The following is a 27,997-nucleotide window of genomic DNA, read 5'->3' as shown; positions in this document are numbered from 1 at the left end:
CTGTCAACTTGACACTGAAAACTAGAGTAATTATGATGAAAATTCAGTTTCCATGAAAGTAGAAAATAGTTAAAGTTTTAATAATATTTCACAATATTACTGTTTTTATTACTGTATTTTTTTATTAAATATAAAATAAGTGCAACCTGTGCAAGCATAACAGACTTCTTTCAAAAAGTATTTTTTTTTTTTACAATTTTAAAATTATAATAAAAATAAAGATTTTGGGTGTTAAATACGGATGTGTTTTGTGAGTTTGTGACAGATTCACCTAAATAATAATAGGAACCTTGCATGTTTACCTTCCTGACAAATTACATTTTATGCATGTATGTGTGTGTATGCACAGCGTGTACAACCTGCACAACAACTTGAGAGAGTGCATTAGGGATTAATATCCTGCATATGAATGAGATACCAATCCTTGAACAAGAGCGGAGCTGGATTTCAATTACATTTTCATCCCTGTTGTAATTTAATGTTTGTGAAGCAGTTCTGAGTGACCTTGTGTAATCAAAGCTGGAACAACACAATTACACTCAGATTTCAGCAATACCACAAATAGAGGTGATATCTCCCCCATTTCCCTCTTGATTTTGTATGATGCCGTGACCGTCCGATAGCAGACTGCAGCGTAAGCCAGCAGGCCACAAATCACAGCCAACGGGACGTCAGATGAGGACGCTGTTTGTTCAGCAGTCACCTCATTCTGCTTATAATGAGTGCACAAACAAACACACACACACGCACACACACACATACATGCACAGACGCACTCAATCATTCAGGACGCATTGCGATCGCTCACAAGGTCAATGAGTGGTGAAGACAGATAGACGTCTGGAAGACTGTCGGAGCTGAGTGTCTCCCGCTGCAGATAGACTTCAGATAGCACACAATGATGTCAGCTGGAGTATGAGATCTGCTCTACATGTGCCAGTAATGATTACACATATTTTGTCCTCTTTCTGTCATGTGTCTGTGTATTCCTTCTCATACACAGACTTTCCTAGAAAACGAGAAGAACAATTATGTACATAAAGACACTGTTTATGACATCTGCTAATACAGAACCTTAATTTTTAAGAGTGTAATTCAGTGTTGCCAGGTCTGCAGTTTTGCCGCAGTATTGGGCTACTTTTATTTAAATGATGAATGATTTTTTTAGGCCATGGTTAGAAGCGAAATCCCCCGTCACTCCTGGATCATGATTTCGACTAAGATAGGACCCTCTGGAAACTGATTTAAGGGTGATTTGATTGCCATTTGGGCTAGTTTTGAGTACTAACTTGGCTGGTTTTGTTATGCATATCTGGCAACCCTGGTGTAATTATGCAATGGCTTTGAAAAAATTTCTTCCATTTAGGATCAGACTACAGGTGGGGATTGCAAGAAATTTTGTCACTTAAAAATGGGTCACAGACCAAAATAGTTTGAGAACCTTTATACAAAGGTGAAGGGATGCAGAGAAAATGGAAGATTAAAGTAGAAATAAAATGATGCAAGACAGATATTGACCTCTCCTGGCTCCATGCGTCTGGCCTTTATAGTTGCTCTTTAGTCATGGTGATTATTTTACTGCGTTTCCAGGCCATTCCTGTGTATCTCAACGTCACAAACCATGACTGAGTGCTGGATTTCTCTCACTGTAATGCCGTTAACATGGATTTTTTCATCCAATTCCTGGACTCAATGGCGTCTGGAGAACCGATCTGCATCCTTTAACCCTGAAGTTCAACTGAGCTAGTGTCTTAGCGATGAACCTGTACTGTAAATTCAACCAGTGATGGATTCTCCATACACTTGTCATCTATAGTTACAAACATGATATGATAAAAAAAAAGAGGATGTAGTTTTGGTTCTAACACTTGTTTGTAAAACTGATGCTCATCAAATTTTGAATTTTATATATAAAAATACCGTAATAGTAAAATTGTGAAATTTTTATACAATTTGAAATAATTATTTTCTTTTCAAATGCGTCACAAGATCCTTCAGAAACCATTCTATTGTGCTGATTTGCTTAATATTTCTTCTTATTATTATTACCAGTTGAAAACAGTTGTGCTCTGTAATTGCAAAAAAAAAAAAAAAAACATTAGATGCATGTGTATGAATTTATATGTGCAGCATCTCAATTCCCAGCACGTCAAAAAACATGTCATAAACTCTGATTAGTCTGGGCCTGCTGAAATCTTGAGTACATAAGATGGGCTTTAACTCACGGGTGTGCTGTAGACATTCATAAGCAGACGTTTTTTATCCCGGGGTCCTGCTAACTGTCTCCTACAGGTGCTTCTCTCTGGAGATGTCATTAGCAACCCAAGTCTGACTGTAGCTGCAGGCGTGAGATTCTTTGTAGTCAACTAAGCAGTACAGCGTCCTCAACACCGCATCCAGGGAACACACGTTCTGGCTCGCGGTACCGATCAAGAATTTCTGCTGCCCTGGGGCTCCTCATCCATCACCGCAGCTCATCAACTTCAGCACAGAATGAGGCCTTCAGAAACCAGAACCAGGAAACACATGCTAGTCTGAATGTTCTTTATCAACACTACAAAAATCCTAGGTTTAAATTAGAAACAAAAAGTGTTTTTTACAGCCTGATGTCATAAAAGAACCTTTTAAAGTTCCTCAAAGAACTACTTATTCTCGAGTTTTGCTTTTTCTTAGCAGTTATTGTTTGATCTGAAACTACATTACAGCTTTGCTGTAATTTAGAGCTTTCCCGTTGATCAAATAGTAGAATATGATGCTTGCAGCAATAATATCAGGGAGATCAAATTAAACTTATGCATTTAGCAGACGCTTTTATCCGAAGCAACTTACAGTGCATTCAGGCTATCATTTTTTTACCTTTCATGTGTTCCCGGGGAATCGAATCCCCAACCTTGCCACTTGAGCTACAGGAACACAAGGTCAAGGTACGCAAGAACTGTTAAATGTATTTATTGAATGCAATGTCAGTCGCTGCATGGATACATATGCCAAATGTATAAATGTAAATTTTGTGGGAAAAAAAGAAATGTGCAATAAACATTCAACAATGTTGAAATTTACCCAAAAAGCCTGTCATTATTCTCATGCTCTTGTTGTTCCAAACTTGTATGAGTTTCTTTCTTCTGTTGAACAAAAGAGAAGATATTTTAAAGAACATTGGAAACCAGCAGTTGATGGTATACATTGACTTCTATGGTATTGAAAATATACTATGGAAGTCAGTGGCTACTGTCAACTGTTTGGTTACCAACATTCTTCAAAATGAGTTCATGGGTGAACTATCCCATTAACCCTATTCCCAAAGTTCAGTAAAATGGTTATTTTCATGTATTGAGTAATATTAAGATATAGTGTGAAGTATATGACTCTGTACAAAAATAATGCACAGTAAACCTCATAACTAAGCATACAAATACATTAATATGGCACTATATGCTTGCTTTAGTTGATCAAAAATGAATAAGGTTGCAAAAGATTTCTATTGCAAATAAACCCTACTCTTTTTGAACGTTATTCAGCACAACTGTTTTAAACATTATGTTTGTAATAAAAAGAAATGTTTCTTGAGCAGAATGATTTCTGAAGGATCATGTGACACTGACGACTGTAATGAAGTAATGATGCTGAAAATTCAGCTTTGCATCACAGGAATAATTTTTATTTTACAGTATATTCAAATATAAATATTTATTTTAAATTGTAATAATATTTCATAATAATTGCAAATAAACCCTACTCTTTTTGAACGTTATTCAGCACAAGTGTTTTAAACATTATGTTTGTAATAAAAAGAAATGTTACTTGAGCAGAATGATTTCTGAAGGATCATGTGACACTGATGACTGTAATGAAGTAATGATGCTGAAAATTCAGCTTTGCATCACAGGAATAATTTTTATTTTACAGTATATTCAAATGTAAATATTTATTTTAAATTGTAATAATATTTCATAATATTAAAAATGTTATTTTTTTTTTTTTTATCAAATATATGCAGCCTTGATGAGCATAAGAGACTTCTTTCAGAAACATAAAAAAAAACAAAACAAAAAACAATGAAATCCCAAACTGTTAAATAGTAGTGTACATTTTAAGAAACAGTGTATGATATTTCTAGGACACTGACAATTTGACTGGAAGAAAAACTTGAAACACAATTTCCCATTTCATTAGATTTAATGGGGTGTCTTTGGCCAGGGCGCCACATTTGCTGCTATGAAAACATTTATACGGCCCTGCAAGGTGGTCCTCGGACGTGGTACACCTGGGCATGTATCCGAATGTCCATATGGTTAATCTAGCGTAATGACTTCTAATGCCTTTAAGTGAAATGAAAAGAACAGGTTTCATGGTGCAGTTTTGTAGAGGTCTTAGGTTTTAGTCAATTAAATGAAATTCAATCTGTTCGGTGTTTAAAGGGGAAAATGTTTTAAATATTATAAGAAAGCGAATAACAAATGCATATTCTTTTAAGAACGCATTTCTGTAAAACACATACGGTTTAAATGGAGCCAGAGGTCTGAAGGCATCTACTGGCACATGTGAACCAGAGAAATGTGTGAATGGACACGGCACTGTGCGACACACAGAGATCTGCTCTGTGGTTCACTTCAACACATCCACAAACCCCAAAGACTGAACTGAAGGATCCTGCAGTAAATATGGAGAGATCAAGCGGATGCAGCACACCGACAGAACAACCTCCACGCGCCCGAGGAGAGAGCAGCTCTTCACCCGGGGCAAACACATGCTACGGACACTCACACACCAGCAGAACGTCAGCGCTATAATTCATTCAAATCCTTCACATCAGATCATCTCATGAATAAAGTAAATATCTGCGGTACATCTTTCACTAGAGGGGATATTAAACTCTAATGAATCTGGGGGGGGGGGGGGGGGGGGGGCTTTGCTTTTATATTCCAAGTCTTCTTAATTCATACAACAACTTTGCATGACAGGCTGAAAAATATAATAATTTATTGTTCTCTGAAAATATTCCCCTCGGTTGCAGCTCTCAAATCAAATATGGGGCCATTTAAATTGGTTAGATGGTTCTTGCTATTTTATGATCATGTGAACCTGATTACATTTATGACAAAAAAATATTACTGTTAAATTAATATTTCTGCATTTTTTATTCAATAAAATACTAATTATTATAAATATGCATTAAAAATATTTGCTATATTTTTAAATAATATTATTAATTCATATATGCTTCATCAATTACCTTTTGTCATATCAACCAGCGAATTTTTATTTCACAATTCAGATTTTTTTTTCCAGCAATTGCAACTTTATATATCTCACAATTCTGCGTTTATATCTTCAGATTCAGTGTTTATATCTTGGATTTCTGAATTTATATCTTGAAATTCAAAAATGTATAAGTAAAAAAGTCTAAATTGTGAGAAATAAACTCAGAATTTGATTTGTGCAAAATCATACGTATTTTACAAGGTGGCAAATTCGTGCAAAGGACCACACCTAACTCAGCCCCTAAACATAATGGTCACATTGAAATCACATCAAATTAGCCACCAAAAATATGAACATTTGGAGAATTCATACAATTTTGTGAATGAGCTGTGAACGCAGTAATGGCTCTAAACAAATCACTGAATGACTGAATTCACTGAAATTACTGAATGTTTCTGTTTCAAACTGCTGATTCGTACTTTGAATCTTTTATTTTTACTAACTTATTAAAAAGAACCAGTTCATAAGAATCAATTTACAACAAATCTGACATTTTCTGTTATTTTTGCATGCACACACTTTTAATGAAATGCTATTGAACATAGCGCACCAGTTGTGAATTTAGAGTCAGAACTATCGCTTTTCTAATATACGCTCTGATACTGTCAAACATTTCTGAAATCAGATCATTCCCAACATTTTCCTCAAAGAAATAACCTTTACTTAGTTTCTGTTATTAAGCAGGGATTAGTGTTCTTGTGTAAAGGCTGAGTATTAGAAACAGAATCAATACTTATGTTCCACGGCTGGCACTAAATGGCCGGGGGGGAAAGCTCTTGGAAAAAAGAAAAGACAAGAGATATATATAGAGAGAGAGATTTAGTTTTTGTAATAAAACAACAAATGCTGTATGGTTTTCTGGCCCTGTCTGACCCTTGAAATATTTGGTCTGAGATTGCGGCAACACAGGATGCTCAAGGTGTTCAAAGACAAATCCAGTACAATGAAGCCCTTTGCTGGATGTAAGAAGTAAACAACAGCCTCAGAAATACACTGCAAAACGAGTCCAGTTTCACAAGCAGAAATCAATGGCAGAAAAGCTTCTTACAGTATGTAAAACATGGTTACTGAATTAGCAACGTTTTACATAATTATGTACAGTACATTTATATTATATATAAAGTGCACCTTTGACAGTTCTTTGCACTGCTGCTGTCATTATGAAACTGCATCTCAGCTTTATTTGCTTTATTTATTTGCATTTATCAGCTATATTTATTTGCCATTTACATTTAGTCGCTTTTATCCAATGCAACTTACAATGTAGAAGCAACTGGACCAACGAGAGAGCAACAATATACAAGTGCTGTGACATTAATATATTTTTTATATAAATAAATTAGACTGAATAGAATAGAATAGAATAGAATAGAATAGAATAGAATAGAATAGGTAAGTGCTAGTATTAATTGGCCAAGTGATGGCGAAAAAGATGACAATTATGACTTTCTGAAAAGCTCAAATTATGACAGCATATTCCATTGAAACCCAAAAATGCAATTTTCATACACATCTCTCCACAAACCAGGGATTCGTTGCATGAAAGTCTATTTGGCTTTTCCTGAATTTACTTTTAACTGCAGTAAAATTGGCAAGTTAGCTATTCTGTCATTTCTAGATCTGTACTGACCTGCTATTGCCCTTTAAAACAGAGCATTGTGGGAAGGCGCCAGGTAAGAAAAGGGGTAATTATACTTCTCTGCGGTTGCCATGGCAAATCCAGACACAGATTTGTCTCTGTTCATTCATTGCGCTCAATTTTGAGACCATTTAAGCTTGTGAAAATTTGCCTGCTTGAAGGATGATTCCTATAATTTTTTTTTATTGCAGCAGTAACAGCATAAAAACAGCTTGACCTGGAATGAGACAGCAGAATGAGGCTGAAGAACAAAGGCTGTGATGTATCTGCACCTCTGAAAATGCCTGATCATAATGAGATTTGCCTTCCAGTGGTAAATACTCCCTGCATGCAACAGTAGTTTTAGGTGTCTGTGCCATTTTATTTTTTTATAACTCTTGAGGTATGCCAACTAATGAACAGAATTCCATAAAACTCATATTGAGCTACTAAAACAGGGTATCATACTAGGAATAATTATTGAAATCAAAGAATTGTATCTATTTTTATCAATATACCTAAAAAAAAAAAAAAAAAAAAAAAATATATATATATATATATATATATATATATATATATATATATATATATATATATATATATATATATATATATATATATATATATATATATATATAATTTTTGGACTGATTTATTTCAATGAACTAAAACCATAATCATTTTTTTTTTTAAATTGGAAAAACTAAACTAATTAACAACTTTTTAATTTCAACTAGTTGACAAGGCAATATTTCTCATTTTAATTCAGTTTCACTTTGTGTTAAATTAGTCAAACTACAACTAAATTGAAAAAAACATAAATAAAACCTATGCCCACATTTAAAAAATATGTGCAGCTATACCAATATATCAGGCTAGGTCTCAATGGAGAATTATGTCCTGAGTCAGCTTCAGAGAGAACAAGACACACATTTCAAAAGCAGTCTTATAAATTTCCATGTATAATTAATGAGGATGTGGAACATGAACTTTTATCTCCCAAAGAAAAAAGGAGGAATGAACAAGATTACTCCCAGGATGTGAATGTGAATCCCTGCATGGTTTCTCTTTCTCAAGGAATATCCCACACACTCAAACTACAGATGAAGTTTGGCAGGCCATGAAATGTCTCTCTAGCGTTCTCCACCTAGATTCTGTACAGCAGCACATGCCTGACACAGTCCATTTAGAAAGTTTAGTGGGGAACTCAACTCTACACTTTGTACATTTATATTTCTCATACATTTCAGTTTTCAGTTGTTTTTTTTGTTATTTTACACGGAGTGAGTGGCCTCATGTTTGAGGTCACAATAAATTATAATGCTTAAAATGATCACATTCATACATTTTAATAGCATAATATGAATATTAAATGTATCACCCTTTGTCATTTTGAATACTTAAATGTTCATCAAAAAACTTGTTTAATCAAAAATATTATTAAATATTTCCCATAAATGACTTATATGACTTTATTAAAAAAAAATAATAATTATACAAATTTATTTTCTCTCTAGAAAAAAAACAAAATCCAAATGAAATGTTGCAACATTTAATTAAAATTCAATAACTTGCCTCCAAAACATATATAAGAACTGAAGTTTATACACATAAACAATATATATATATATATATATATATATATAATATATATATATATATATATATATATATATATATATATATATATATATATATATATATATATATATATATATATTATATCCATTATTACATTAGAGCAAGAAAAAAAGAGCACTTTTTTCCTTTTAAGGGAGGTTTGTATCACATTGTACTTTACCTTTGAAATTACAACAACCTGCAACAAATTGCTCACATGAGTCGGGCTCGCTGATTAATCCACACCTTTCTGCTAATGGCCATTACTGAGATCAATTCATTGACAGCAAGAAACAGCAACTGCTTTGTGGAAATTGTTGGAAAGCTCTGGCTCACACCCAGCGCCCAGGTCTCAGCCTCGCTAATAAAAGATGTCAGTTCAGTAAGAGGAGAGCGAGTGTGGATTTAATTGGCAATCAGGAATTTATTTTCCCCTCCGAGTTGAGATTTGCCCATCATCTGATAATAATGGCAGAAATAGCTTTCAGCAATACTGACCTTTATCTGACCTTTAAAATGATGAAAATATTTTAGATTCCTCTCACTGTCAGGGCCGTTAACGCACAGATGGCGTTTCACCTACACGAATGCCTGAACGCCAGCAGCTAATATTTTCTGTTTCCTTCAGAGCTCTGTCTGTCTGTCCATCACATTCTCATCCGGTACCCTTCACACACACACACACACACACACACACACACACACACACACACACACACACACACACATATGTCCTGCTCAATGAGTTCAAAAGTCTTTTAAAATAAGTTGTGTCACTTGAGAGCCATCTTGGCAACGTCCAAGACAAACTATGTTGTGATCATGCAAGTACATCTCATTTACTTGAAGAGAGAGAGAAAAAAAGAAGATATCAACTAAAGAGTTGGCTAAGTTTTAAAGAAAAAAAAAAAACTTAGATGGATGGAAGGATAAATTAATAAATAATGTAAGCAACTATCTATTCAAAAGCTTAGCCAGCAATTTAGGACATTTCAAAACAAAACAAAACAAAACATAACATGTATAACTCTTTAATTTGCAGTTGTACTATTTATTTAATGAACTAACACCTTTTTCCTTTTTATTTTTTTTATTATTGTATTATTTATTTATGTATTTCAATAGCATATTATTTTTATATTATATGTATGCATAATAATATATTTTTTTTATTGTTTATTTGTAATTGTACTATTCATTTATTACAATTATGTGTGTGTGTTTTTTAAAGCTTCTAAAATATACGGGCCTTTCTGTGCCAAATCAACCAAATTTTAGAAATGTCTGCTAGATTTATTATTTTTTTAGTTAATTATTTTTTCTGGAAAAAAAAGACAAACATAAAAAGTGAAGAAAGCCAAAATATTAAATTTCATGGATGAATATTTACTGAGTAATCCGCTATTTGGAAGAGGGGGTTCATAATGACAGTTTGCACTTGATTTAAAGCCAAATTACAGTGGTAAAAATCACAGCATTGCTATTTTACTTTTCTACAGAGATTGGTATGTCTATTAGTGCAATCTGTTTTTAAGCAATCTTTGTTGAATTATGTGCCAATGGTGACAGTTCAAAGTTGAAAGAAAAATAAAAAACAACAACTAATATATATATATAATATATGAGTGTGTGTGTGTGTGTGTGTGTGTGTGTGTGTGTGTGTATTTTTTTTATTTTCTTTTTGGAGAAACTTAACCCTTTAAGATTTTGAATCTTTTCTTCAGGTATCTTAATTTTTAAGGTCCTACACAGATATTTTCAATAAATAAAATGTTAAACTGCACACATTTTCAGTGGGTCAGTTTGCAAGCAGCTGATTTTTGCAACCTTATTTTTGTTTTAAAGGGGAATGCATAACAGAACAAATAAGGTTGATACAATAAATGTGGCTTCATGTCCAAATTTTTGTATCTACAATACAAAAAATATAAACAAAAAAATCAATATTGATAATAAGAGGAGAAATTCTAAATACTGCACTAAACAAAGCATAACACAAACGAACATAACAATTCAATCACTGTCTGATTCTCAGAAGAAGAAAAAAAAGACAGTCCAAATGTTTTTGTCCTGAACACAATGCCACAAATCGTTGAAGCCCATGCAGTGCACTGTTCAGAAATATGTCTGTGTGTTTATACCTGTGCGTATCCTTGCTGCTTATCAGTACGAAGTGCTGGCTAACATTAATATGTAACATCCTGCAAGGCTCTCTCTCTCTCTGATGTAGTTGTGCCTCCTAAAGGAGAGTGAGTCGTGTGTTATCGCAGCCCAGCAGAGTGATGCTATCTGCAGCGTTCGACTAGTTTCCATTAGGGAATTACCAGGTCAGGTTGAGGGAGGGGCTGGAGGGTAGGGGCTGCAGAGCAGACCTGTGGTAATGAAAGAATTCGCCTTCGTTGTTCGGCCGGAGGAGTATATCAGCATTTTTACATTACTCCACGTACCAGGCCTGCACTATGAAGAGATTAGGAAAGAGACCGGGATCGTACATCAGTCTCTGTGTGCCGCGGACACAACCGAGAGATAGACCCGAGAAGAATCGCTGCAAAGAGCCTTTCAAAACAAGAGACACCTTGCATAGAAACGAGACTGTAGGCCTTGTGTTTGCACTGGCACGGATAAAATCCATCTGTATCAGGAGGCAGATCACATGAGCGTCACTGTCGGCACTCCTATTGGCAGACGACGGATCACATTGATGCTAATTTGCATAATACTTTATGGATAACTGGTAATAAGCCTGGATGTCGGAAATGCATCAATTCTGCCTTCTATTTAATTCCGCTGAACTCCAGCGAGCTGTATCTGAATGCAGAAGTACAGACCAACGTGTGAGAAATAATACTGCAGGTGTCACATTTTTAAAAGAAAACTAATTCAGTTCAATATTACATAAGTAAAAATGGCTAAAAATGTATATTCAATGAGAACAAAAGTGTAGGGTGGGTCATTATTAAACATTATTTAAAGAGTAAAAAAAGAACCGCCCCTAAAAAAAAGGTTTCATGGTTTCCACAAATATATGAAGGAGCACTGTTTTCAACATTGATAATAATAAGAAATGTTTCTTGAGAAGCAAATCAGCATATTAGAATGATTTCTGAAGGATCATGTGACACTGAAGAATGATGCTGAAAATTCAGCTTTGCCATCATATGAATAAATTGCTTAAAAAAATGTATTTACATAGCAAACGGCTGTTTTAAATTGTAATAATATTTTACAGTTTTACTGCATTTTACTGTATTTTTATCAAATAAAGGCAGCCCTGGTGAGCATATAAGATTTGTTTCAAAACGTTATCGATCCCGAAATGTAAGTAAAGCAAGTAAAAATAGCAATAAATAGCTAATTTGTATTACGTGCAAAAAGTGATGATATTTATAGTGCAAAACAAAAGTAGCATGCTAACAAAACATAAAATGTAAAACATCCAGCTGACGGATTGTCAATTAGTGAAAATAGCATTTTAATATTCAGCCTTAATATTATCCATCAGGAACTGATTGGATAAGGAAATGTTTTGTAAGACTGACAGTTGGGGAATGGGAATGAAAAAATGAGATGGATTGATTACGTCAAGCAAGTTACTGAATTTAGATGAAAACGACCAGTAACATGTTAAAAAAGCAAACATTCAATTTTGATTTCATGTTGACTTCAACATCTAATGAAACAGCCTCATTTAACATAAATCCCCAGTCGTGGAGCAGTGCACATGTTTACAGCTTGACCTCCAGCTAAATTTTATCTTAGCAGGCCCTCTGTGGCCATTTCTAATGAGGGTCCCCTGGCTATATTTTGCATTATGTATAAAATGTTTTCCATTGCAAAAATAAACCATGTTTTTTTTAAAGCAGGTCAATAGTATAATGAGGATGGAGAGAAGTTTAAGTAATGTGTCAGGCCTCCTGTTTTAATAGCGCTGCTCCCAGCAGGTTACAAATATGTGAGTGTTATAGCAGAATTCTATAGTCATTTGACAATGAAATCCACTGGATTATTGATTATACACACAATGCTGCACATGCTGCAATAGATCGAAGTTAGACATGCTGCTTAAACGAGCTCAGAAATCAAACTCAGGGAAACAAATAACGAAATGGTGGCATTTTAAAGCATTCAGTGAAAAGAGAAGTGTGTAATGCCTGTGCCAACAAACAAAAAGGCACAAATAATGTTTTTTTTTTTTCTCTCTCTCCCTATTTGCCATTGGTTGGGAAAACAGACAGCCCCACCCCCAACTCTCACGCCATTGTTTGAGTTGATCTTTGGTGCATTTCCCAAAACCATCGTTAGCTAACTATATTTGCTTTTGGGAAATGCACCCCTGGCTGTTTCTTGCTATGTTGTAATCATGGAAGTACATCTCCTATCTATTTGAAATTAAAAAGACTGAAATCTCCAAGACTCCTGGCAAAGCTTATGGCAAAGCTTATATAAAAAGTTAAAAAATAATCTGTATATTTGTATATTTTTTAATTAGAACTAAATTAATTTATCAATCAATGAATTAATTAATTACTTCTCTGTCTTTCTTTTTTTCTTTCTTTCTTCATTTCTTTCTTTCCCAGTGGATGAATGGATGGATGGAAGGAAAGATGGATAAATAAATAAATAAATAAATAATGTGTTTTTTTAAAACAGGATCACATATATTTATTAATCATTCATTCATTCATTTCAGTCTGGCAGAATGGAATAAATAAATAAATAAATAAATATTTTTTTCATTCATTCATTCATTCATTCATTCATTCATTCATTCATTCATTTCTGTCTTTCCCAGTGGATGAATAGACTAATGGAAGGAAAATGGGTAAATAAATAAATGCAGTTCCTTCCTTTCTTCTTTCCTTCGTTTCAATCTGTCAAATTGGAATAAATAAATAAATACGTAAATAAATACATATATATATATATATATATATATATATATTTTACATTCATTGATTTATTCGTTCTCACACTTTAATCAATCAATCAAATCTATCCAAAAAAAAAAAAAAAAACTTGGACACAATAATTATTTTAGCATAAAAAAACCACACTGTCTTTACATTTTTATTTCCCTTTTTTTTCACATAAATGTGGTTTTTCAAAACAGCAATATCAAATAAATGTATTTGTTTTTTATTTTAGTCTTTCACAACAAAAAATAAATAACCAACCAGCCAAACAAACAACCAACCAAATATGATTTTTGAGTTTTAAAAGCACCACAAGGCCACAGTGTTTACACTTTCCAGGAAAATCAAACTGCAAATGGCTCACTTCTACAGTAGCTGTCTCTGCACATCAAGCTTGGAACGAATATGTATTTTACACTTCATCTTTAAGTCTCTGGTTCCACTGCCATTTTCTGAAGTATCTCTCCAGAAAAAAACCCAAATAAAGGTAATGTCACTTTTACGCCACCACAATGACATGTAGCACAGTACTCGTCTCTCCCAAAGACTGTCAAAACACTGAAAAACACTTTGCATGTCCAGGAATCACAAAGCCAAATCAAACAGACTCTGGATCAGCCTCAGGCAAAGCGGGCCTCTGTGAACGTCTGTCAGTCCGGCAGAGCCGAGCAAAGAGAGCGGTTTTGTCAAGCACAGCTTTAGTAAAGCAGAAAGGAACTCACCCAGCGGCTGTCCCGCGATGATCCTGGCGTTCTCTCCCGCCACGGCCGCCCGAGCGTTCCTTTCACTCATGTACTGGACAAAAGCGTAACCCTTGTGCACTGAACAGCCCACGATCTTGCCGTACTTGGCGAAGATGACCTCGATGTCGGTCTTCTTCACGATGGCAGTGTTGAGGTTGCCGATAAAGACCCGTGAGTTAAGGGAGCGCGGGTCGTTCTTGTTAGTGACATTGCTGGTCTGACTCTTCCCGGTCATTCTTCTCCTGTAAAGCAGAAACATGATGGGAACGACATCAACCAAACCTGATATAGGGATTGTGTGTGTGTTTCATTGTATAAATGTTTATATATATATATGGATCCCTTTTGGAAATGGAACCATATCTCTACCAATCAGTTTTAGCACACCTTGATAAACACTCTTGACATTTTCCTCTGATTTGGGTACCATTTCATCAATATTTACCATATTTAATGGATAGTTCAACCCCAAAATGAAGACTATGTCATCATTTACCAAGTTGTTCCAAACCTGTATGAGTTTCTTTACACTGTTGAGCACAAAGGAAGATAGTCTGAAGTATGTTTGTAAGCAAACTAGCCATAGCATGAAAAAAAAAATATATATATATATGGAAATCACTTGCTGCCGTCAACTGATGGGTTATATTTTCTTTTGTGTTTAGTAGATGAAAGAAATTAATGCATGTTTGGAACAACATGAAGGTTTAAATTTTTGAGTGAACTATCCCTTTAATAATACATAATCAAACTTTCTGATCTTGCTGAGAATGTTGTATCAGTTATGTTATCTTGCATCATTTTGCAAGATTTTTGTCTTTTTATATTTAAAATGTTGCAAGCTCCCATTTTCAGCCCCTTATCGCCAACTTCCTCTGATATACACTAGAAACCACTTTCATGTTCCAATCACATCCAGATTATAGACCAAAATCAAGTAACGCTCAACATTTTATACTTGAGGTAAACCATGTTTCACTTTTTTTTTTTTTTTAAACAGACTTTTGGCTTATTTATAGAAAGTTCAAGGCCAGCAAAGGAACATCTTCCACTTGGCTCAGTGATGTTGTTTGGAGATCATGTATGATTGAAAATGGAACTACTTTATCTATATGATACACAAGTTGGTGATCTGGTACAAAAAAAATACAATAAACATTCGTAAACTGTTCAAAAGTACAAATAAAATTTCCTCTATCCATAAAATTGCTTTCTTTAGTGGAAAAGTCATCTCGTTTGAACTAAGAGAGAAAGAAACACAGATCAAATATGTGGTTTTTGGTGTGAGAGGACAACAGGGGATGGAGGTTTTTTATTTTATTTTTACTGGAGGAAATGTTATTATGGATTATGGAATCATATTTTGACACAAAGCGGCGGTTTAAAGTTAAAATGTCTTAATGATAGATTTGTTTTTTATACAACCATGCAGCTTTTCACTTCACAAGACAATAATTTATGAACTGGAATGATGTGGATTATTGTGATGTTTGGACTCTCATTCTGACGGCACCCATTCACTGCAAAGGATCCAATGGTGAGAACATTATTTCTCCAAATCCATTCTGAAGAAAACTTCTCTATATTTTGGATATGGCCTGAGGATGAATATACATTTCCAGGTTTTTAGTGAACTATTCACATAAAATATTACATTTATCCACCAAAAAGTGGAACAAACTTCCAAAAACCTCTCTAAAATCACTTGCAGTGTATTCTATGTCCCTGACTCAACCTTCATATTTTACCATCATAAAGATTTTAGGATAAGACAGTGTATTGTTTCCTTATCATGATAAAAGAACAGCTATTGGAGCGATAACAATAATCTAACTGCTGTTTATGGTATATAGCCTACAGACTTCTGATTCCTACTGATTCTTTGAAAAGCGTTTTTAACATCCACACCACCCAACACACTGAATATATGAGAATATGAGTGAGCACTGGTGTGTGTACGTGAGAGATGCATGTGTTTATTTATGTTTGTGTCTATAAATGTGCGAGAATATGAGCAGTCTCTGAAAGGGCGCTGGTGTGAAGGCGAGAAAGCGAGCGGTAAAAGAGAGAGAGTAAATGAAGGCCTCAGGTTTATGCAGTCTCCATATTACTCAGTGAACACACAGTCAGTCAGTCTTCACATCAGAGAACAGAACAGCAGCGAGATCCTCCCATTGGGTGTCATCCAACTCCCCTTCCCACACACACACACACACATTCAGAGACAGTGACTGCTATTGTCTGAGACAGAGATGCATTATGTTCTGTCTCTCATGCTGTCAATGACCTACTCTCACAAGACAGCAAGAATGAACACGCAGCTCCACTGAGACACTAGTGAGACAGTGTGTTTGAATCAAAGGCGCTGACCAAATGCGACACGTTGAATTGCCCAAATATATACTTGCTATTTGTTGAGCTGCAGGAGTGTTGAGTTTCGCCGCTGATGGGTCGTTCACACTGACAGTGGTTTTAATCTCTGGAGGTCGACAGGTCACAAGAAGAAATGACTATTTATAGATGCCATAATGGTACTGGTGGGCTGCGTTACCATAGCTTTCGCAAATCTGATTTATTTTTGGCAAAAACTGATTAATTGATATTAACATTATGCAAGGAAAAGTGTTTGTACATAAATGGTGAAAATGAATGACTTCTGTTTGCTGCAAATCATTTATTTTTGCACTATAAAGCTATTTATCATCACATTCTTTTGCAATAAACTGTAGATACTTATGGAAACCCATTTCTACCAATGAATATATATTTATATACATATTTTTCACAATTGCAAAAATGCTAATTCTGACTTTAGTCTCAGAATTGTATGATATACACAATATAAATTCACAATTCAGACTTTTTCCCCATAATTGTTTGAAATAAACACACAACTGTGAGTTATAAAGTCAAAATGACAAGATATAAACTCACAATTTTTTTAATTGGAAGATATATGTTTGTGTTTTTCTTACAATTGTGAATATATCGAGTTTACACCTTGCAATACTTAAAAAAAAAATGTTTTAATTTACATTTAGTCAATTATCAGACGCTTTTATCTAAAGCAACTTACGGAGGACGACAATGGATCAATCAAAATCAACAAAAGAGCAATAATACGCAAGAGTTATAACAAATCTCGTTTAGCTTAACTTAGTACACGTAGCAAGTTTTGTTTTATTAATTTATTATATAATAAATAAAAAGAACAGATAAAATAGAAAAAGAATAGAGCAAATAGTGTTAAAGGCCTTTTTTTCTTTTGTCATTTGTATAATAAATAAAAAGAAAAGAAATATAGAATACAAAAAAGAATAGAGAAGCAAGTGTTATATTTTATTTCAATTTTATTCTTATTAATTTTAATACATAAACTTATTTATGTCATTTAGTTGCCAAAGCAATGAGTTGAAGTTTTCATTTAATATTTATTTTAGCTTTATTTTAATGAATTAATTAGTTTTAGGCAATAACAACAACAACACTGTTGGAGAAGAAAGCGAGATTAATGAGTTAGGCAAGAATGTGCACATTTTAAATTACTAAAAGATAAAGAAAAAATTAATGTTCTTCCATTTGTATTCACAGTTGTGTTAAAATATGTTTTTACAGGTTAGCAACAAACAATACTGGAGTAAACTACTCACACATTGTTTTAAAAAAAAGTCAAACAAACACTTTCTAATCTTTAAATTTGACTGATTATAATTTTATAAGTTAAAGCTATAGTTTGTGTTCTGAGTTACAATCCATGTAAATATGATCTACTTCTTTATGTAAATAACATTTCAAGACACTGAATAGCATATGTCTGATAACCATTTTTAAAAGCATAACCATTATAAAAGGAAATCCAGAATGTAGTGGTAACCCAGAAATCAAGCTCAGTATACGCTGTTGCTCTGCTTTGGGGTTCGGCGTGAAACAGGAAAACTAGTATTTTGTGTCGACGTCTTCAAACGCCAGTTAGAATTTAAAGCTCTCTAATGTCACTGAGAAATGAAGATTAGATTTATTTATCTTAGGGACCAAATGCTTGAATAATGGATCCAATACTCTGTAAATAGGATTAGTTGCCAAGGTTACCTGCATTCTGGGAACGGTGCTGGCTGAAGGCTCACACATTCAAACACGCACCGACACGCTCGCAGACACACTCACGCTCTCGTGTGTGCAGTCATTCATGGAGAGAGAAATTGGAATAGTGAAATATGCCCTCTTGTAATTTCCCAAGCCACAATGTGGCCACGGGATCCTGCCATAAAAAAAAAAAAAAACAGCAAAAAACTCTTTCATGCTGGACAGGGATCATTTCGGTGAACACACCTGCACTGCTTGTACATTCCTCTTTTTCTAGCACTCTCTACAACTTCACCTCTTTCACTTCTGCCCACAAAAAGGAAAATATAATTATTCTTTGAAATCCAAGTTGCTTTTCCTACACAAAAATGAGTGGACTTTTAAGTATATCAAAACTCAACATTAATGTCTCAACCTCGGAGCTTAGCCTTAAGGTCATGAATTGGACCCCAAAACACCAACTACTGTACATCTCTTGTTTCTAATATTTATCTTTAGAAAAAGACCACATGTGAGATACATAACCATGTCTCAAAGATTTGCAGACACCAAAAGATTTGTAAAAACAGTAATCTAATATTGTAAATGACTGAAATAACGGTTTTCTATTTACATTTCAGCACACCCCAGTCTTACAGTTTTTCTCAGTTGCTTTGGAGCATTTCTCGAATCATCCTTAAAGGTGCAATAGGTGATTGTCTTCAGAAACATTTTACATGACCAACTCATTAGAAGTGAGCTACGTGAATGAACTGTGTTCCAATCGATAAGATCCCTATACCGTGTTCAATGCTCCCTACTCCCTGAGCAGGGGTTTACTTCACTTCGGAACATGGCTTGAATTGGGAACAGCTGATGTAGCATATTGTAGTAATGTTGTCTCTGGTATTCTGCTCTGTGAGCATAAATGTGTTCAGGGGCCGTGGCTTCAGACGGTGATTGCAGGGAGTGTGGGACGTTCACTTGTTAGCATTTTCCAAGATCTCCTGCTGCACCTTTAATATTTGCAAAGAAGTACTGTATGTGCATTTCTCAAAACAATTCTTACAAACAGCACCACACAATGGATTGACTGCAAAGGCCTGCAACTTACTCAAAATCTTTAGTTCATCTCTAAAAAGTATTTATGTGAATGATCATATCAGTGCCATCAGAATGAAAAGACCTTGTGCCAAAGGAGTCAAAATGTCTAGTCATATTATCAATATAAGTGTACTCTGTAAGTAATACCTGATGTAAACTATGGCAACTGTTTGGACGACAGAAGGCTGCACTTCTGTATACCACATATACATTTCAAAAGTACAAATTTACACATTACTGTATGTGGGTATTGGATAAAAGAAACAGTTTCGAAATGTTACAATTATTGAGGATATGGTCGATCTCCGAATGATTGGATGCACCTCTTCCTCTGGTTTTTTTCTTTCCACCATGCATCCTTACTCCTCTTCTTTCTCTCGGCTGTTGACCCTGATCTTTCCTGGATGTTCATCTATTGTAAGAACTCTTGTGTTGTTCTCTGTCTATATACTGTATGCTTTCCAAGATACACCTTTGAGCTATTTCAGAGAACTGGTTTGTCAATGGGTGATCTACATTCTCTTTATTAATGAAAGTCAAGATTCATCGGCACAATTCATGGAAAATGTATTCATAGAAATGTGTAGAAAATATGCTTGACACTTTATGAGAGCTACTGTAGATCAACCATATAGCATTTAATGACTTACATGCTGAACTAATGACTGGATGTTTTGAGGGGTAAGACTATTGCACAGAGAACTGTATAACACATTTCGAGCAACATGACATAAGCAACTGATAATGTAGGAAACCGCAGACAAATGTACATATTCAATTGCATGAATGTACCAAAGCAACCGCAGCTTGTTCAAAAGAAAGAGAAACTGCATTTATAATGAAGTGACTAGATGATGTGGAGGCTGAACAAGTAAAAACTGTAAGTGTCACGTGATCCTTCAGAAATCATTCTAATATGCTGATTTGCTGCTCAAGAAACATTTCTGGTAATTACTGAAAACAGTTGTGCTGCTTTATATTTTTGTGGAAACTGTGATACTGTCATTTATTTCAGGATTCCTTCATGAACAGAAATAAAAACACAGCCAACAACAGCAATTTGAAAAGGACGACAGCAAAAAAAGCTATTATTTAAAATCTAAAACTTTACAAAACTGATTGTTTTAACACATTTCTATTGAATAGAATACATCAACTTCTTTTAAAAAATTTTTTAAGCTTGCCGAGTTTCCATTTATTTTCGTTGTGTGGAGAATCAAGCTATATATTTACTTTGGTGCTCCATGAAGGACAGAGTCATACAGGTCTGGAAGGACAGGAGGGCAAGGAAACAATGACAGGATTTTCATTTTTGCCTGAACTATTCCTTAAGGTCTCCTGTGCTGTGAAACCTTTGAGCTATAACATTCTCCTTTGGCTATGCAGCTCTTGGGGGTTTCATGGACGATAAATTGCGCCCGAATCCGAAAAAGCAGTTTGACAGAGAACAGGCGCTGTAATAAACAATAGCAAATATACAACCTCTGTACGGCCTGTCCCCTTAAGAACATTCCTGTGACTGATGTCCAGGCCCAATTACAGTGCCATGAGGTTAGCGCTTTTACACCACCTCGATCTTTCAGAAGGACAGAGGCCTCCTCTCCCTCCTCCTCCTCCTCTTCCTCTGGTCGGCAAATCAACAGCCTCTTATTTAGAGCCTCTGCACTGACACCCTTATTGATGATACGGGACAGGGAGGCGAGAACATTCGCAAATCAGAAAAGATGTGTTAAATTGCCCCTCTCATCAGATAAATCTCTTGTGTGGAGCATTTGTAGATGATCGTCCAGCATCTGCCAGCTGATCTCTCGCTGGCCTGTGTTTTACAGCAGCTGGTTCTGGGTTTCTCAATTGTCCGCACTTTATTCTAGTTTCATGGTGGATCGGATCAAACATCTGCAAAAAACGAATGGAGGCTAAAGGGTGAATTACTTTATTCACTAACCACCTCACAATCCAGTGGAGCCGGTCACCATCTGCGCTGACGGGATGCTGTGGCTGTTGCAATTCAACATATTTAGTGCATGGAAATAAAGGCCTGAATTTTACCATTTAAAGTGCTGTTAGTTTCAGGTATTAGTTGAATAAATTATCTTTTGGTGTTATTTATTGAAACACTCTTGAATATTTTAAGCTTCATGCAGCACATGCTGAAAAATACATCACAATATTTTGATGCTCTTCATACAGTATGAAATTAATGATGAGTATGCGTTAATAAGTAAACAAATAAATAACATTTTTAATAATAAATAACAAGTCTTTGCAGATGGTGTGTGGTTGGATTTATTTATTTATTTTTTTTGGTTATTAAATGTATTTTTTTGTATTTCAATAAAATATATTATATTATATTATATATTATATTTTTAATAATTAATAAATTACATGTACAATATTTAAAATAAAAAAAATAATAATTATAGTTTATTATTATTATTATTTTTATTTTTATATTTTTCTTTAAATAAATACCATATTCCTTGGATTTTTTTAAATAAAAATAAACAAATAATAATTTTAAAATAAAACTTTGTTTTATGGAATAAAATTTAAAAAAAGAAGAACAACAAATAATTATTATTGTTGTTTTTGTTGCTGTTTTAAATTCAATCATTATTTTACGTTTTATTTTATTTAATAAAAACAAATAAACAAATACATATTTTAGTTATTAAATTACTTTTTTGTTTTCCAATTTGAAATAATATTGTAAATATTTTTTTATGATTTATAGATTCATTTTAACAATATTTAAAATAATGATAATAATAATGATAATAATACTAGTTAATTATTATCATTATTATTATAAATACATAAATAAATATTATTAATTATACGATTAATTAATTATTAAAATAAGATTATTACATAAGTAAATAAATAAATCTTGGAGTCAGTGCAAGTGGTTGCATTTTTTTATATATAAAATCCACAAATAATATAAACTATTAATATTATTAATATTTCAACAAATATTATTCATATTAAAATAAATAACAGATATTTATATGTTTGTTTGCTTGCTTGTGTTAAATATATTTGGTCAGGATTTGAACACAAGCTCCCTGAATTCTGCCCAGAAAACACTTTCTGTCAGAAAAACAATTTTTTCCCCCCTTATCTCGCCAAGGTTCACCAAGTGAGCCAGAAATGCCACTGCTGCCCCCTCAAAGAAGATATGTGTGTGTGTTTGTGTGTGTTTGTGTTTGTTACTATATAAACCGCACACTGCAGGGGCCCTTTACGGTACAGTAGAGTCCCAGTAACAGCACGTCTGGATCTGAGCACAGGCTGCTCATGAACCACAAAAGACAAGGATTTGAGTTTAAAAACCTCCACGCTCTGTGAGCTCATTAAGAGTCTCAGAATCCCCTCCAATTGACATCCTGTGTGATTTCCAACTCAGTGAACGTGTGTGTGTGGCTCTGCCGAGACCCTGCCACACAACACTAGAGCACTGAGGCAGCAATCAGCCCGAAAAGCCCCTCAATCACACACAGAGAAGACAGGAGAGAGTGTGATAGTCCACCACAGCGACTGCACAGTGAGCACTGCCACAGGGTTAAAACCGTCTGACTGTTACCCAAACACCCCGGGTGCTTCCTCAAACTTCCTGGGTTTTGAGTCACGATCACGCTCTGCCAGGAATACCCATAATGGCGCTGGGTAGAGAGTGACGTGAGTCTGTGCAAGAATCAGAAATCACTCTGTGAGCCTGTCTTCATATCACAGCATAACAAAGACTTCATGAATATTAATTAGGTTATGCTAAAACATTTTAATATTATATTTTACTGTTTTTATAAAGAATCTATGAGATGTACTGAGACAGAGAGCTGGTTTCTAGTTTTGAACTGAGTATTCATTCATTTAGCTTTGGAAATAATAATAATAATAATAATAATAATAATAATAATAATAATAATAATAATAATAATAATAATAATAATAATTAATATAATGATAATGTATTGAATACATAACTTACGCTTACTTACCAACGAACTAAATTAATAATACATAATAAATATAATAAAATTATAATTATAATAAATAAATAACTGAAGAAAGAAATTCATTATTCATAAATTCATAAATTCATAAAATTATTTTTTGTTTTATAGAATCTAATATAAACAAACACACACCCACCCACACACACACACACACACACACACACACACACACACACACATATTTATATATAAATATTTGAAATAAAATAAAAAATATATTTATTAATATATTATTCAAGTCTTATCTCATTAACAATTTGATCATGCTTATAAAATATTATATATACAAAAATAAACATTCAATAATAATATTATTCAAGTCTTATCTCAATATCTCATTGATTATGCTAATAAAATATGAAATAATTAATCAGGTGGTTATAATAAAATATTAAGGGTCAAGTGAAATATAGGTCTCAATACCCCCAAATATACATTTTTGTGCTCATCAAAAGAGCATCTGTACACTGCACTTTGTTTGAGGATTCCCCTGGAATGAACAGCGAGCTGTGGAAATGCAATACAGGAGTGGAGAGCTGTCTGCGCCAAGAAACATTGCCACTGTCGCTTTCCTTCACTGCTGACAGCCACTCAGCAAGATGCCAGTGTCTTACATACATCCCTGTCGCAAGCTGTTTCAGAAAGTGCTGGAACAATATCATCAACACAAGCTCTCACCGTCCCCAGAATAAATGATGTACGTTTTAAGATTAGGAAATGAATAATTCCAGCTCAAAAACCTGATTGAGGCCATTTGAAGCTGAACTGATGATGAAATACACAGAGCTGTGACTAAAAGTTGAATTTTATAAACAGAATAGTTCGTCAAATCAAGCATCACTATTAGTACTTGGGTAAACTTATTAACTTTGGTTGTGCTAGGTATAATTGCTATAATGATTTTCACCTTGAGAGCAACAAAGAGGGCAAGAAATATCCCATAGACTTACACTGAAGCAGGCACCTGAGCCATATTTCCAGAGACTTGAGGGCGAGCACTTCTGCATTGGGCTAATAAGCAGCCACCTAGTAACCATCCAAAACCGCATAGCAACATCCTGGCAATAAACCAAAACAGTTTTGCACAGGCAAGCAGCACTCATATTGGCTTATTGCATATTGGCTTTTTCTGCAGCACCATCAGAGCAGAGTGCATGGAAGTCCTCGCTTCATTCTGTCTTCTCTACAGCTCTCTGCACTTTCCAAACACTCCTTCCAGAATCAATTGACATGGAAGCAAATGACGCTGTCCGTCACTGGATGATTGATGTCAGGGACGGAGGGGGATTGATTTAGGAGGTGGGATGGATGAGAAGGAATGATGGAGCTTCTGATTGCCTGAGAGCGCTCTTATCAAAAGGACACTGAAGAAATGCTGTCAATGACAGGACTTAATTGCCTGGCTTGTGTTTCTGACACAGTGCAATGATAATTCTGGGAAAATCCACAAACAGGGAGATCTAAGGAGACTGAAAAAAAAAAAAAAGATGGATTCAAAGTGACAGAGAAGGTCATTTTCAAATGTGCCCCATTTGTGTCCCTGTGACGTACTTTTCAATGTGTGTTTGTTTTTTTCATCAGAATGTCAGGTGATTTTCTTGTTCTAGTTCTGCGGTAACCTTGTAAAAAATAAAAATAAAAATACATATTTTTTATTTCACAAATGACCCTTATTTCTGAGATTGTACCACCACCATTAATACTAAAACGTTTTTATTTAATTTTTATACAAACATACAAACATATACAAATAAACAAAAAACAAATTATTACAACATTTTTTATTTATTATCAAATTTTATCTTGAATTTCTACGCAGGGTCTTGATTTTTGAGAATAAGACCCACCATCTCTAATACTAAAATATTTTTGTATCTATTTAAATTTAAATGAAAAAAAAATAAAAAAATACAGTAAATAAATAAAACTAACTATTACTTAAATAGAATTATTAACTAAAGATTAATAAATAAATGTATTACTTTTTTCTATATTTGTAAAAAAATATTGTATTTTTGTAAATTAAAATATTCAATTTTTATTTATATCAAAAATATATTTGTATATATATATATATATATATATATATATATATATATATATATATATATATATATATATATATATATATATATATATATATATATATAACTTTTAATTTATATATATATACAAAATTATATATGTATATTATATATATTATATTTCATATATGGTCCTGTTTTCTGAGAATGGCCCACTACCACTAATAATATTATATTTTCTTTTATTTATCAAAAATGAAATAAACATAATAAATACTTTTTTTTTTCATTTTGCATTTAAATAAAAAAATATATATGAAATAATTTATTTCATTTTCAAACATCCTGTTTTCTGAGATTGACCCACCACCACTAACACTATTCTTTATTATTTGCATCTAAATTAAATAAAAAACGATAAATAAGATGAATAATTTAACTAAACATTAATCACTAAAATATTTTTTGTTTAGTTTTATATTTAATAAAACAATTCTATAGTTGGTCTTCTTTGTTGTGCACCTGAGAGAAATAGACATTAAACATGACACAACGACTTAATCACATGCAAGAAGAATGACAGCGAATGTTTTACACGATCACGCAGCTGTTTGATGTCTTGTTCAGCACACACCTGACTCATTTATTGCAGACTTGTTACCGCAGCCGTCTGAAATACAGGTGAATGCAAAATAATCACAGGGAAGGTTTTAATGAGAACGAATTACAGCTTGTTTACATTCAACTCTGCACGTAAAACATATTCGCTGCTTATAATGAGAACGTTCAATCCTCAGAAACACCCACATAAAAACAAGTTACTTCAGATTAAACAGCTATTTCATCATTATTTAAGTACTGTTTAAATTATTTAAAACTATTAAAGACTCTGAGCTACAGACTGACAGGTGAGGAAAGGACTGTTTTTTTATCTCTAAATGCACAAAATGCAGGACAAAGAGAGACTTTACATTCATTATGGTGCACTAAAGAGCGTATATAAATATTTGAACATTGACAGCGAAAGAGGCAGCTGCTCTCTCATATGAACTGCCACTTTGACAGTCTGATGACATGTTTGTTATCAGCCGCTCTGATTGGAGAGAGGAGCAAAGGCACTCTGAGGTAATTGGGTAAAAATTCTGGCAGTAGAAAGCAGCTCACAGTAATGACAGCCATGCATATTAAAAGAAAAAATTCAAAGAATTTCAAAGTGATGGGTAAACACAGCTCTACAGCCTTAATGTTTAGATAAAATGTTTTTTTCTTTCTTTATTTATTCATTTTTGAAAGGCTTGGCCTGAAATATATTGGATTCTTTTTTTCAGGCCAATACACTGTGTGTGTGTGTGTGTGTGTGTGTGTGTGTGTGTGTGTGTGTGTGTGTGTGTGTATATATATATATATATATATATATATATATATATATATATATATATATATATATATATATATATATATATATATATATATTAGTGCTGTCAAATGATTAATTAAAATAAATCACATCCAAAATAAAAGTTTTTGTTTACATAATATTTTTATGTGTACTGTATATATGTATTTTGTATATATAAACACACACACATACAGTATATATTTAGAAAATATTTACATGTTTATACATTTATATATTTATATTATTATATTGTATATAAACATATTTAATATATAAATATATACATCCATGTGCTTGTTTTTCTATACACATAACAAATATACACAGTATATACACATGTAAACAAAAAACTTTTTTATATATACTATATACAATTACATAAAGGAATAAAAAAAGTACATTTTAATGAAACAAATGTCTAGTTTTAATCGAAAAGATGATTGATTCTCATGCCACTTTGACGTGAATACAGCGATCTGTCACATCACATTAAAGAGTGTGAAAAACACATTATTGTAAGACATATTGTCTGCATTTCGTTATAAAACTAAATCTGTCCAAATTTGAAAGCCAAGTTTTTATTTTATTTTATTTTATTTTATTTTATTTTATTTTATTTTATTTTTAGTATCAAAAGCACAAAGTGTTTTGCTATTATTGGGGGGCTGGCGCACTACAAATAATAAATGCAATTTTATATACAAATTTAATATACAAATAATTATTTCCAAGCATATACTCTTCCTGCGAGTATATGACACATGATATGATTTCTGCTAATAATCCAACATATATTAGTTACAAAATATTATAACTTTCCTATAAGGCCCTAAATGGTTTAGCTCCTGCGTACTTAACTAGCCTTCTACCACGCTACAACCCATCATGCTCCCTAAGGCATACCTGTCAAGTTTTGGATTTGAAAATAAGGGAAATTTTCCAGCGCCCATTGCGAGCAGTCCCACCACCCCAACAAAGCTCCAGTATCCCTTACATTTTAAGACAGGTGTTATAGCCCAAATTAAAACACAAAAGGGTATATATGAAGAGCATTTATTTAAAGGCTTGCATATTTTCTGTTAATTTAACATTGCTTGTCTTTACATTTACATTTTATTTTCATTCCACACATTCTTTTCATTTCATATTTCTTTTCTTTAACAGTTTTTCTTTTCATTTCACATAACTTTTCTTTTACTCTTTTAGTGAGTTGTTGTACCAATTTGTTGC

General features: G+C 33.5%; 1 pseudogene; it reads right to left on the bottom strand.

Annotated features, from left to right (window-relative positions):
• LOC113077817 (RNA-binding Raly-like protein) overlaps positions 1–27,997 on the bottom strand; it is a 104,055-nt pseudogene that overhangs the window by 22,291 nt on the left and 53,767 nt on the right.

Source organism: Carassius auratus, unplaced genomic scaffold, assembly GCF_003368295.1.
Source record: "Carassius auratus strain Wakin unplaced genomic scaffold, ASM336829v1 scaf_tig00023241, whole genome shotgun sequence".
NCBI lineage: Eukaryota > Metazoa > Chordata > Actinopteri > Cypriniformes > Cyprinidae > Carassius > Carassius auratus.
The sequence above is the reverse complement of the archived record's forward strand: the minus strand, read 5'-3'. Positions and strand labels throughout refer to the sequence as shown.